Raw genomic sequence first — 13,143 nt, 5'->3', positions numbered from 1 at the left:
ACCTTATCTAGATATTCTTACAAACAATCAACATAGATCAGTTTTAACAAAGTTAAGAATATCGGCTCACAGGCTTAAAATTGAAATTGGACGTTACCAAAAAATACCTAGAGAGGAACGAATTTGTTCACTTTGTCATCACAACGAGATTCAGGATGAAATTCATTTTCTCCTTGTATGTCCTCATCTTAATGTACAAAGACTTGAACTCATAAATATTTGTAAAATTAAATGTAAAAATTTTCAATCTCTATCTTATGATAATCAATTTTATTGGCTCATGACTAATGAAGACCCAGACATCCTTAGATCACTTGCTGCATTCCTTAGTAATTTACCTTAATTGAAGATATTGTGATAAGCATAAAAAATTATATACCTCTTTCCCAGTTTCTTGCCCTTAACTATATATATATATATATATATATATATATATATATATATATATATATATATATATATATATATATATATATATATATATATATATATATATATATATATATATATATGTATAAATTATATATATTTGTATGTAACTTACAATACAATACATGTATGTATATTCAGTATATCTCTTATATACTTTTTTTGTTTTTTTTAGCAATTGCTCTTTATTTGTAATATCATCATCATGTTTGTTCTATCATTTGGATCCTCCTCCTTCTATTTGTAAATCTTTTTGCTCCTCCGGGGGCCCAAATTGGATTAATAAAATCTTGTATCTTGTATCTTGTATTGTAGAAATCTTTGAATACATTCTGTCCAAAAAGAATTAAAACGAATCTACATAACTTAGGCTCATCGAAATTCCACCAACATATTGTTGGAAGTCCCGATCTCTGAAGACTTCATAAATGTTTTCACCGAGGATCTTCAACATCTTTTATATATCAACGTCAGAGTATTTGTTGTAGAATCATGCTGATTTTTATCAAAGTAATTTTGTAAATACAGTCCCAAGATATGAAAATTGACATGCTCCATTTTTATTAAGAAAGCAGTTGACTATAATGATGCCAAAAACCATGCTATTTAATCTTCCATGGGAAATGCTCGCAAAGAGTGTAGAAAATATCTTTCTGATGCTATTGGTATTTGAAAAGTCTTAGGTTTTAATAGATGTCCATTTTAAGTTATTCAGGCAAGTTCCAATACAGTGCCATGAATCTTTTGCTCGTTAAACCTGACATAAATTCATATTAATACAAAACAAGCAAATAAAATTAAACTAAGTTGACCACAGAGAACAACTGTGGTTATATTATCATATAAATTTATATTTAACGTAAAGAACAACATTTCTCCCTTATTTATAATAATTATTACAGTATTTTTATATGTTTTTTTAACCTGCAAATAAAATATTACTTACATGTAAGTAAACAAAATGGTAACTGTACCTGTGTTTTACCAATTGACACACATTAAAGCTGTGAGGGATAGAATAAAAGAGAGATATAAACATGATGAAGAAAGAATGAAGAAAAGTGAAGAAAAAGGGAAAATAAAGGAGATGTAAAAATATAAGGTTTCTAATTAAAGGAGGAAAAGAAAAAATGAAAAGATTATCTGCTAAATTCAATATCGTATTGCTTTCCTCGAATTAATTTTTGAAGATTTTTAATCTTCAGTCGATTTTTCTTTTCGTGAGATAGGGTTTGAGAATTAGTTCATTTCATAACATCTGCCTTTTTTCTCTCCATGCATTGAAACGTCAGATTTGAAACGAAGTTATTTCTTCACCTCTTGTATTCTCTATAATATCTTAATTGGTTGAAATGTATTAACATTTAGAAAAGAACGCAAATTAATTCTACATTCGCCCACGCGTAAATAAAATAGATACTCAAGTGTAGAATATGAAAGTCTGAAAAATTGTTTTTCCTCAACGCATGCTCAATTCAACACAGAAATGTATGACTGCATAAATAAAATGAGATAATCCAGTTAAAAACAAACATGTTCAAATCATTTTTATCTTTTATACAATAAAAGAAAAAGAAAAATGATGGGATTTTAAAGGAATTTTAGCCACTTAATATTTTTAGGTAAACCATTAAGACCACCATGATATCCTTTGATGTCACTTCAATGAGCTGAAACGACGGACAATTTAAAGAACACAAAATACAATTGATATTGTTACGACAAGAATGATTTATGGCTGTCCATTTTACAGTGATGGAAGCCGAATTCATGGTCTTAGGTATTAATTTCTTTGTTTTTATTTTTGAATACTGAAAACAAGATAGGATCTGTAAGGCTCATTTGTTAAAAAAAGAGTGCTTACCAAATAAAATTCCTAATTGCTGCAGCTGTACTTGATGCGTTTATCTGTGTTTACATATATGCATGTGTTAATGCTGTCATTTGTAGACAGGTCATTCTCTAAATTTAGGAACTCACTCTAAGTCATCAAGTTACACAAAAACTATGATTAATTCAACCATCACAGTAACTAAATGTATATGCATAACTTTATATTTTACTCTTAAGCATATATTTTAGACTTGAATTGAGCTTAGAATAAAATAAAGCGACTAAATCTATCTTAATTCCTAATGTACTGGATATGTAATACTTTGACAAAGATACTGTATACAGGGTTGTTTCTGCCCCTTGTTCTTTTCGGCCTTCAACACCTGCAGACAATTTTGGTCAACCTTAAATTCACTCAAACATGCTGCAACTCCCCTGCAAACTTGCTCAGTTAAAAAGAGGATGAAATGGACGAAAAAGAGCAAACATTGCCTAGATACACTATTGAAAAATTAGGGTTTCACTATTTCACATATCATAAATTTTATAAGTAAATAATAATTATTATTATCCATACATGTATTTTATAACATTTAATTCATTGCAAATGTCTATACATCAAACATATATTCACTGACATTCATATTTTGAATTGTTTTGCTACATACTGATATGTGTCGACAGTTATTTGACAAGACGACTGTACATGTCAATAGTTTAATTTCACACTTTTTACAAAATTACAAAGTTTCATCGAACTCTTCTGGTTATAAAAAATATAAAATATATAGGCCCAAGAAGATCCTAACAAAGTCACCCTCTGTTTCATACGTTGCCATTCTTTGTTTCAAAATAACTGGCAGTAACCTGTTCTGTTTTTCTAAAGCACAGTCATGCAGATTGCTACCAAATTTAGTCTTCTTCAAAATATTAAAATGTAAAATACATGCAAATAATCTTTTGCTATGCATACACTTGAGTGTTCCTTCGTTTGCCTCACATATATTTATCCCTATAACTAAAACCGGTTTACATATCTGTCACTGAAGAAATATTTTGCATGAATGTAGAATTTAAAATTGGTGTTAACCCATAAAAAATATAATCTACGAGAAGTATATGTTTTTGTTGCAATATCACGTTCATATATTTACATATTTTGAGGAACCTGGCGTCGCATGGATATAATTCAGCAGTTGAAACTCTATTTTTCTATATGTTGAACTGACATTACCTCAAAATGAAACACACTACAAAGCTTGCCAAAACTATTTGTTACATGGATGATTAACTGTCTTTAAACTATAATTGTCAATCTATAAACTCAATTGTATTCACAGCGGAAGAGCATGCAATGAGTACTATCAAATTTTAAACCAAGATCAGTTACTGAAAAATAAGTTGAAGATACAGTAATTTCAACAATTTCCTTCCTTTGATAAATTCATTTTTAAAAAAAATTCTTTTTCGTTATACTGTCAGGACCTTTTTGGGAAGTACAACCTTTCATTGCGCCATATTTTGACTGATATTTGTCATATCAATTGTTATCCAGTTGTTTTTATACACTGTATTGCATTGAAAAACGGATTTATCCGTTTACCTTAGCAATGGAAAAGACTGATAACAGGTGAACGGTTGAGGGGTTGCTCGTTCTTTTTTATAGATACCTGCTCCAACCTATGGTGTTTCCAACGAACTAGTATTCAATTTTTTTTTCACAATTTGTTTCATTTAATGGATTTTCGAAATAAATCGCGTAAAATTTTTGCGTTTTCTAATTAAAACCATTCTCATTATGAAATTAATTAGATCATGCTATAACATACAAATAAAGTGCTCACACTCTCTCTCCCATCTCTTTCTGAAAGCAAGTTAGTTTACCATTCCACATTTCTTGTAGACATGTACATATACACTATTCAGAAAAAAGTGCAAAAGTTTAAAGCAAATTAAAAAAAAAAAAGGCAAATTATGCTATGTTATATATGAAGGTAGTTATAAACCTTTATCTTATTAATAAAAGCATTTTTGTCAACTGTCAACATAAATTTTTCCTCGTGGAATTAATTTACGATATAATATATATACACTTTAACATTTCCTATAACAAATTTATTGAAGTCGTTCTAAACGTGAATTTAGATTTGTTATGACAATCATGTAATTCGTTATAACGATTTAATTTGTTATTACAGAATTGAATTCGTGAAAACACGGAGTTATTTGTTATAACAAATAAGTAATCCAGTGTACTTGAATTCGTAATAGACAATAGACAATGGCGTATTAATAAGAAGTGTGTCAAGTGTTTATCAAGGAAAAAAGAACAAATAATAATTTACTTATCGAGTAGTTTTACAAAACTTTTTTAAATTAATATTTTTATTTTTTTTAAATAAATAGACACTTTTGAAACGTGACTCTCCTTACTGAAAAAAACTACTTTGCAGTTTTAATAAATATGCTAATATTATGCATAGATCTCTAATCTTTATCTGCACTAAATTAAAATTTTAAAATTTTTATGTATGAACAGCTAAAAAAAATCCAGTACTTGATTCGTAATAGAAAAATGCCTTCTAAGAAAATGTGACTATCATTTATTCATACACACAATTAATAATTGCCTTTCAAAAAATTTTTTTAAAATATTTTTATGCGCAGGAAATGGCATAGAATATTTCTCCTTAAACCACCTTCTGTTATTAATTACCTTAGACGCTTCTATAAAATTTCTAAATTAAATTAAAATTTTAAAATTTTTATGTATGAACAGCTAAAAAAAATTAATATTCTCGAAAAATGCCTTCTCGAAAATCTGACTATCATTCTATTCATACACACAATTACTAATTGCCTTTCAAAAAATGCATATAAAAACTTATGCGCAGGAAATGGCATAGAATATTTCTCCTTAAAACACCTTCTGTTATTAATTACCTTAGACGTTTCTATAAATTTCTAAATTTAACTTCTTAAAAGTTAACACGTATAGAGAGTATTTAAAAACTAGAGGTATTGTGAGCAATGAGCTCACTCAATGATAACCCCCGCCTCCCATATGGTTATAATGGCAAAGTCCATGTTTTGCTGTAGCTGGGAAACCCAAAATATGTGTCGGATCAAAAAGTAAAATAGGAGGTGCACAATGGCAATATGTAATAAAGATTCTGTGAAAGTTTCATTAAATTTCACTCAGTGGTATAAGAGGAGGTGCGGATAAGAGATGGGAACCCAAAGCGTAACAGACAGACGGACGGACGGACATACCGATTACTATCTACCCTCATGCTTTTCAAGCGGGGGGTATAAAAACAGAAAATTTAGGGCTTGGGAACAGGTATTCACATGTATGGAAATATACTTCTTTTAGTTTATATACGCGTAGGTATATATAGCATGTTAGTTTACATACAACGCTCAGAGTAAAATAGAATCTATCAGTTTGCGACTGTTTAAGGCAACTAACATGCAAAAGGGAACCTTAAGTTCGGTTTAAAGCGTATTAGCATAAATGATTGGGAAATATTTGTTTCAATACCACTGCTTCCACAACAAATAAAATAAAAGATTTTGTATTTCTGTGAGCAGATGTCATTAAAACATTTCTTAATGAAACTAGAGGTACTGTGAGCAATGAGCTCACCAAATGATACTCCCGCCTCCCATATGTATAATAAGGCAATGTCCATGTTTTGCTGTAGGAAACCCTAAATATGTGTTGGATCAAAAAGGAAATTAGGAGGTGCACAATGGCAATATGTAATAAATATTCTGTGAAAGTTTCATCAAATTTCATTTAGTGGTTTGAGAGGATAAAAGATTGGTACCCCAAAGAGTACCAGACAGACGAACGGACGGACAGCTAGACGGACGCACGGACGGACGGACATACCGATTACTACATACCCTCCCGCTTTTCAAGCGCGGGGGGGGGGTGTATAATAAGACTCTTGCTTTGCATTCAAGTCGACATGCAAAAATATTGATATCAATATTCAGTTCATTTCTACGATATATATATAAATATATCCCAAGGGACATGTTTAACTTGAAATGAAGGACACAACAGAGTCTTTCTTGACAATAAAAGTTGCTGGAACAAGAATATCAGCAGTCTCGTTTGAAGTCATCATTTCGTAAGGTCTATAGTCGATACAAAGACCTTGTCAGCAAATACAACTTATAATTATATCAAATGCTGACTGACGATTTTCACACTGACTGTCGACGGATTTTTTCGTTATTTCTCGATCATGACAATGAGAACACGGCGGGTGTGACCAATCGGCAGGGAATGCTCACTCCTCCAAGGCAAATGATCCCACCTCTGATGTTTTGGAGGTCCGTCTTTGCCCTCCTGCAATGTTGTATATTGTTTAATGAACTTTTGAGCTTGTGTACGTTTGCTATCTCCACAAATTTCACACGTGTTTCATCTTCAATATTTTACATTATTTGACAAGAGAAAAACATTTATTGCAAAGTAACTTAACTTAACTGAATGATAAACTTGGGAACGTCAATTTTATATTTTCAACTTCCTATATTTATATAATTTATCTTATTGTCTGTGGTTATACAGAATTCAAGTTCTCGTTTGATATCAACATGCAATGGTAGCTATAATATCCTTTTTCGCAAATACAACGAACGTTGAGTCAAATGTTAACTGTTTTTTTTTCAAAATACAAATTGATAATTCACTTTTTTCCATCATATTGTCTACGGATTGTTCCATCATCCGAACATGACAAACGGCTAGAGGTAACTATGATTGATGGGGGATGTTTTCCTTCATGGCATCTGATCCCTAGACTGCTATTTCCATGAGTCTTTATTTTGTCTACCTTCGAAAATATTTTCTTTTTCAAACTTTTGATATTCACTATCTTTATATTCAATGTACATATAATTTAATTTCAACTTTGACAATTTTGAATGCTTTCAGCACAAAGATAGTTGACATTTTATTTTCTTCCGTGTTTTAATTTATTTTTACTGACATGGTACACTGCATATACATCTAAGTGCCTGTTTGGTTTAGATTTGTAGAAATGACATGATTTCAGTTAGAAACGGCAAAATTGTACGATTTTTTCCTGTAAATCTTGCTTATTAAAGTTTTCTCTGCGTAATTGCATCATATTATGCAACGCATTCTAAAATTATCAGCATGTCAAGTTTTTGAAGATTCATTTCTGAAAACTAGTCTAAAAACGTTTTACATATGAAGTTCTTGTGGTCACCTTTAGTAGTATTAATTTGTCAGTGTCATGTAAAACAAATTTTAAAACAATTAAAAGCTTTTTTAAAATTCATTAAATTACCGTTGTTGCAACACAAAGTAAGAAGACGGGGACAATCTTATGCACTGACCTTTTCTAACAGCGGATGGAGTTGTCAGTACATAGCACAAATGTATCTTAAATATCTTTTATTTTTTTTTCTTTGCATTGAAAATGAAATAGACAACACGAAAAGGGAATTCCATAAATACATGTATAATCTTAAATACATGTATCCAAAAGAAATACAAGTACTTATAGAGGAATGTATATATAGCAAAATTTAAAGCTACTTTTCCTTCTATCTAGATGTTAAAACGTTTCATGTTGTAAAATTTGCAATATATATATCATCTTTTCGTATATTTTTTTTCCATTTTGTTTTCATAAAAAAATATATATAGTGACTGTCCCTTCTAGATTACAATTGCTATTTTAAGTTTGTGAAGAGTAAAGCAAAATATTTTCTTTTTAATCCAGTACATCTAAGAATATATGACAGATATTCAAATATACTTAAATCGTGTTAACAAAAATATCGATTCGACAATATATTCAATAGCTCTTTTACAAGGAGTCATGAATCAACTGAAGTTCAGCTTAGGCGTTTTATAAATTTTTCTTTTTCTTGAACCAACAAATCTTTTTGTCTGTCATGAATTGCCATTGCTCCTTCCTGCAAAAATGCGATGCAAATTGATTAAATTTGTGTGGCTATAGTCAATTTACAGGGGAATATATTTTGCAAACCCTTTATCTTTGTACTTTAGTATTAATTTTGACAGCTCACACTCTTTAAGGGAAATACGCAAGGCATGATGAATGAGGAGAAAAACGCGAATTTATCCCCCTGTTGAAACGATTTTTATCAAAATTTTCCTATTCTTATCTCTGTTTTTTATCTCTATTTTTTTATATAATTACACAAATACTATGATACTTAAGGAAATGTTTTTTTAAATTAATATTTATAATACTGCTGATTGTGTGTGAACTGTAAATTTTTTAATGTTTCGCAAATATTTAAAGTTGCTGTTAACTGAAGAAAAAAAAAACAATACAAAATTTTGAGATCACTTTGGTTTTCCTAGAGTATTGAAAATGCACAATGTTCCTATAGGTTTTCAAAGGGTATTGATCTTCCCAGTTTATCAATGGATTTCATAATGAAAATTACAATAGAATTAATGTAAATGGTGCTTAAATAAAGATTGTGCTCTTATTTATCGAATCGACTTTGAAAAATGGACCCTATATGCAGATTTTTTTCAACATAAATGAAAAGATGTGAAAAAAATTATGGTTATCACATTGATCATGTGTTTAATAAAAATAAGGTCTCAATTTGTCAATAATGCCATTCTCTTTATATGGAACATTTGTAATACATGTGCAAAAGTCATGTGCTTATGTTTTAGGTTTGCTATTTTGATTTTTTTCATCTTAGAATTTAAAATGTCTTGTATAACACATCGATTATTTCTATCATTAAAGTTAATTTCCAGAATTATGTTTTATTTCCCAATTAAGAGGTGTGAGACTTTTTTTTCCTTAGTCTTGTCATATTTTTTAAGAGTGTTATCAAGGTGTCATCATGCTTGAAGTAATAGTGTATTCGCACACACAGTTGGTTACATCAAGTGTCTTGCGCAATATAGTCATAATGTGTCAGTTTTAAAGGCAAACCATGCATTTTAAATCAAGCCACTAAACTTTCGTGGACTAAAAAGGGACTGTTGGTAGCTTTTTTTTTGTGATTGCAATTTTTTGTAACCATTATTTCTTGAACATGAAAAGAAGAGGTCATCTTTATTTATCTCCCGTATTTTATTGAAGTTTATAAAAATAATCAGAACTCAAAATATCACTCGAAACACTGCGATATATGAATCGATGTGTTTACCTAAACATAATTATGTCTTTCAGTAATGGAAATGTTGTTTACACTAGTTTCACTCTTGATTTCCGGATGTATGTTACATCGTTTTTCAAATAGCCTGAAGCTATGTAATATTTAATTCATTTTTTCATATAGTTCTTGCAAGTTCATCTTTTTTATGAACAGTTTTTATAAAACACTTTCTCAACATATATTTTAACACTTGTCTTTAAAAAAACCGTCTTTTTTTTAAGTATGCAAGTATTTATTATATTATTAGTAAAATTTTCACAGTTGATATATAGAAACAAAATTGAGCAGTTTTATATCGTCTTTCCGTGTTGCTTTCCAGAGCGCATATTCCTTTCTTAAGTACCAATAGTTTTCAATTGTATTAAAGTTACCTGATGTGAAATATATAATGATTAGCAATTTTAACAGGTATACAAAAGGTCAAAGAACAGCATTAATATGATTTGGTGGCATTCGTTCACATGTATCCACATAAATCAGTTAAAAAGTACAATCAGTATTTAAAGTCATATTTAATTGATGAACAATTTCTCATCGACTGTTTGTCTAACATCATTTGTACTGTGGTGAATTTGAATTAATGATCTAAAGAAATTGACCACAAAGAATGCATACAAAGGAGCAAATATTACTGAAGGCTATAAGGCATGCATTGAAGCATTCTGTAGCTGCAAGAACTCAAGGTGAACGTGTTTGTTTTCAAATCCCAACCTTCTAGCTGCAGATCCGTACAGCTGCTGTAGCTCACTGGTGTAAGAAAAATGTGATGGTCGACCAGAGATGTACGTAAAGTGTCACTCTTTGAAAAAAGTATATAACTAGTGCGCACAAAAAAGAGCAGCTATGTTTTCTCGTGTTTTTTATCCGTTTATTTTCGCTGCCATATCAGAACTTTACCAACTATGTTTTTATCATATTCTTTTACTATACTTCTACAACAAAAACATTTCAACAACTGTTGTTTATAGCCCTCCTAGGTCTAAAATTCGATAATTTTGCCTATTTATGCTGCCATATTAGGTGGCAAGATAATTCGGTATTGTGAGCTCCGTGCATTCCTTGAACATGCAAATTTGTTGTGGAAGAAATAAAAGAATATGTTAGAAGCACATGTCTGGAAATATTTTGAAAATGTGTTTTAAAAATCGAGAATGAGCAATCTTTTTGTGCGAAATAAGAAATAAACTTTTTTTTTTTCAATGGGTGGCACTGTACTTTTCTGTTCGCCTAACCTTTTTTTCAGACCAGCGATCTCATACCTGCATCTTTCAACCGTTCTGATTACAGAATTACTAAATAAATGATATTGAAGTGTGGGTTTTTTTTGTTTTGCTATCTTTTTTGTATGCCTTCGTGGGCATTCATTCCTAAAAAAAAAAATTACAATTAGATTTTTTTTCTTACATAAAACATTTTTGATAAAATAAATTACGGAACAATGTACACACATAAGGATTTATTCGAGTAAAATATTAACGTCAGTTGAAATATTTACAAATCGTAGGGTTTAAATGCACACTTTGTTCAATTTCTATCCTCATCTTTTGTTTGATGATTGTTGAAGTAAAAAAAAATAAGTTAATACTTCATAGTTTGCATTTTCAAAACCTTTAGATGAATTGCCTTTAATATCAGTGGTCAAAGCCATAAACTATGTGTAAACCATTTCCTCCTTTCGATGAATCACGATGCATGTGCACAAATGCTTTAAAATTCATAACAGATCATTCTTTTTCTTCTTATGTATATATATATATATATATATATATATATATATATATATATATATATATATATATATATATATATATATATATATATGTTATTTGAACTAATCAACATAAAAAAAATTCCAATAAACTTAATGCATTAATATGACTTAGTAGTTATGTTTCAATTCAAATGGAGGTGAAAAGGACGATGAATAGTTGTTGCTTCTATTTTACCCAAAGAATTTTGAAAATCTGATTTATACGTGTACTGAATTTTTTAACAAAGAAAGGAAAACGTCGGAGGTTCCCCTTCCTTTATGTATATTACATGTACAAGAATGATAATTTTCCTGTTAAAAAAATAAAAACATCGTTAGATGTTCCTCATAGTTTAGATAGCATTATAGGAATAAAAAGGTGAATACAACGAAATGTGTTATTCTCATAAATTCTGTCGTCTATACAAGGTGTGATCATGGAAAAACAACAACTCCCTAAAACACCTGTGATGAGATGCCTGGGTGAAGAAAACACAAAAAATGGCAGTCAAATGAATTATCATTTTCTTTCGAGGAGAAATAAATAACTTGGTATCTTTTATTGAGAGACATATATTTTCAAGTTTAGTGTTTGCCTCTAATTTGACTTTTCTGAGAATAACGTAATATGGATATCTTTTTAATTGCCATCTGCAGACATGCAGATGTTTGTCTATCACAAATGAACAAATCAATTGATAAAATTATTTGCATTTGTTATTTCCATAACAGATGTAGTTTTATAGGTTGGGTTCTGTCGAACAGTGCGTGCAGAAATTAATAGTTACAATTGCACAATTAAATGGTAGAACGTTTCAGATTATGTATAAATATGAAAAAATAACAATAATGTATTTTATTATGATGATGAAATTTTGTGTTATTTAACTATTATAACTATTATTTTGATGAATCTTATTTCAGGAGAAATACAAAAAAATATAATGTGAAATACAGTAAAATTTAGAACAGCTAGGTTGGTGAGAGAATGAAATGGCTGTGTGAATTCTAAATTAACCATGTATACTGCATTAATAACCTCTTATTTAAAACAATGACATATTAGCCTGTTTTGTCGCTTATTATTATGCACTATTTATTCTGTTTAAGAGAACATACACATATTTTTTATACAGAATCGACTAAGGTCTATTTAGAGTCATTTTAACCTTAAAAAAAAAACGTAACCAAACTGTTTTCAGTTTTATTGCTTTTGTCGTTAAATATATTTTATCAAGTTTGTATTTTAACTTTTTTTTTACTTTGGAAAATAAATCTTTCAGCGATATAATTTGACAAACTATCATTACATGTGATCGTGCAAGTGACACTATTCATTTCTGCACAAACTATTCAACAGAATCCAAAATAGTGTGTTGCTTATGAAAAGACATCTTTTATGGATATGAATAGAAACTGCAGATGAATGAATAAACCATTCTATAATTTAAAACATAAACTAGTTAAGCTGCAGTCATTCTCTATTACAGAAGTTTGTTTTTCTTTTCATTTCCACAAAATATCATTCTATTACTAACATATCAATCTAGCTGTTCTAAAAATTTATTGTATTTTATTTTATACTTTCTATGTATCCTAAAATAAGATTCATACAAAATAGTAATAGTAGTTAAATAATAATAACAAAGTCCCTACAATGAACATAATAGAATATATCGATGTTTTTCTTCATATTTTTGTATATTCTGAAACGTTTTATTATTTCTAAATAATGTTGGGATCTTTCAACTGTGTCATTGCAGCTTTTCGAAACTGTCACGGAAGTTACGTTGTTAAGTTGTTGGAGCGCTTGCTCTGTGATCGAAAGATTTTGCATTGAAAACCTGGCAACAACTGACCTGAATCGATAACTATTCCTTTGCCAAGAGCTGGGGAGTTTAGAGTGAAAGCTGACGTCTTGCTAATGA

This window comes from Saccostrea cucullata, unplaced genomic scaffold (assembly GCF_032062105.1).
Source record: "Saccostrea cucullata isolate Sc308-1 unplaced genomic scaffold, CSIRO_AGI_Scuc_v1 ctg25, whole genome shotgun sequence".
NCBI lineage: Eukaryota > Metazoa > Mollusca > Bivalvia > Ostreida > Ostreidae > Saccostrea > Saccostrea cuccullata.
The sequence above is the reverse complement of the archived record's forward strand: the minus strand, read 5'-3'. Positions refer to the sequence as shown.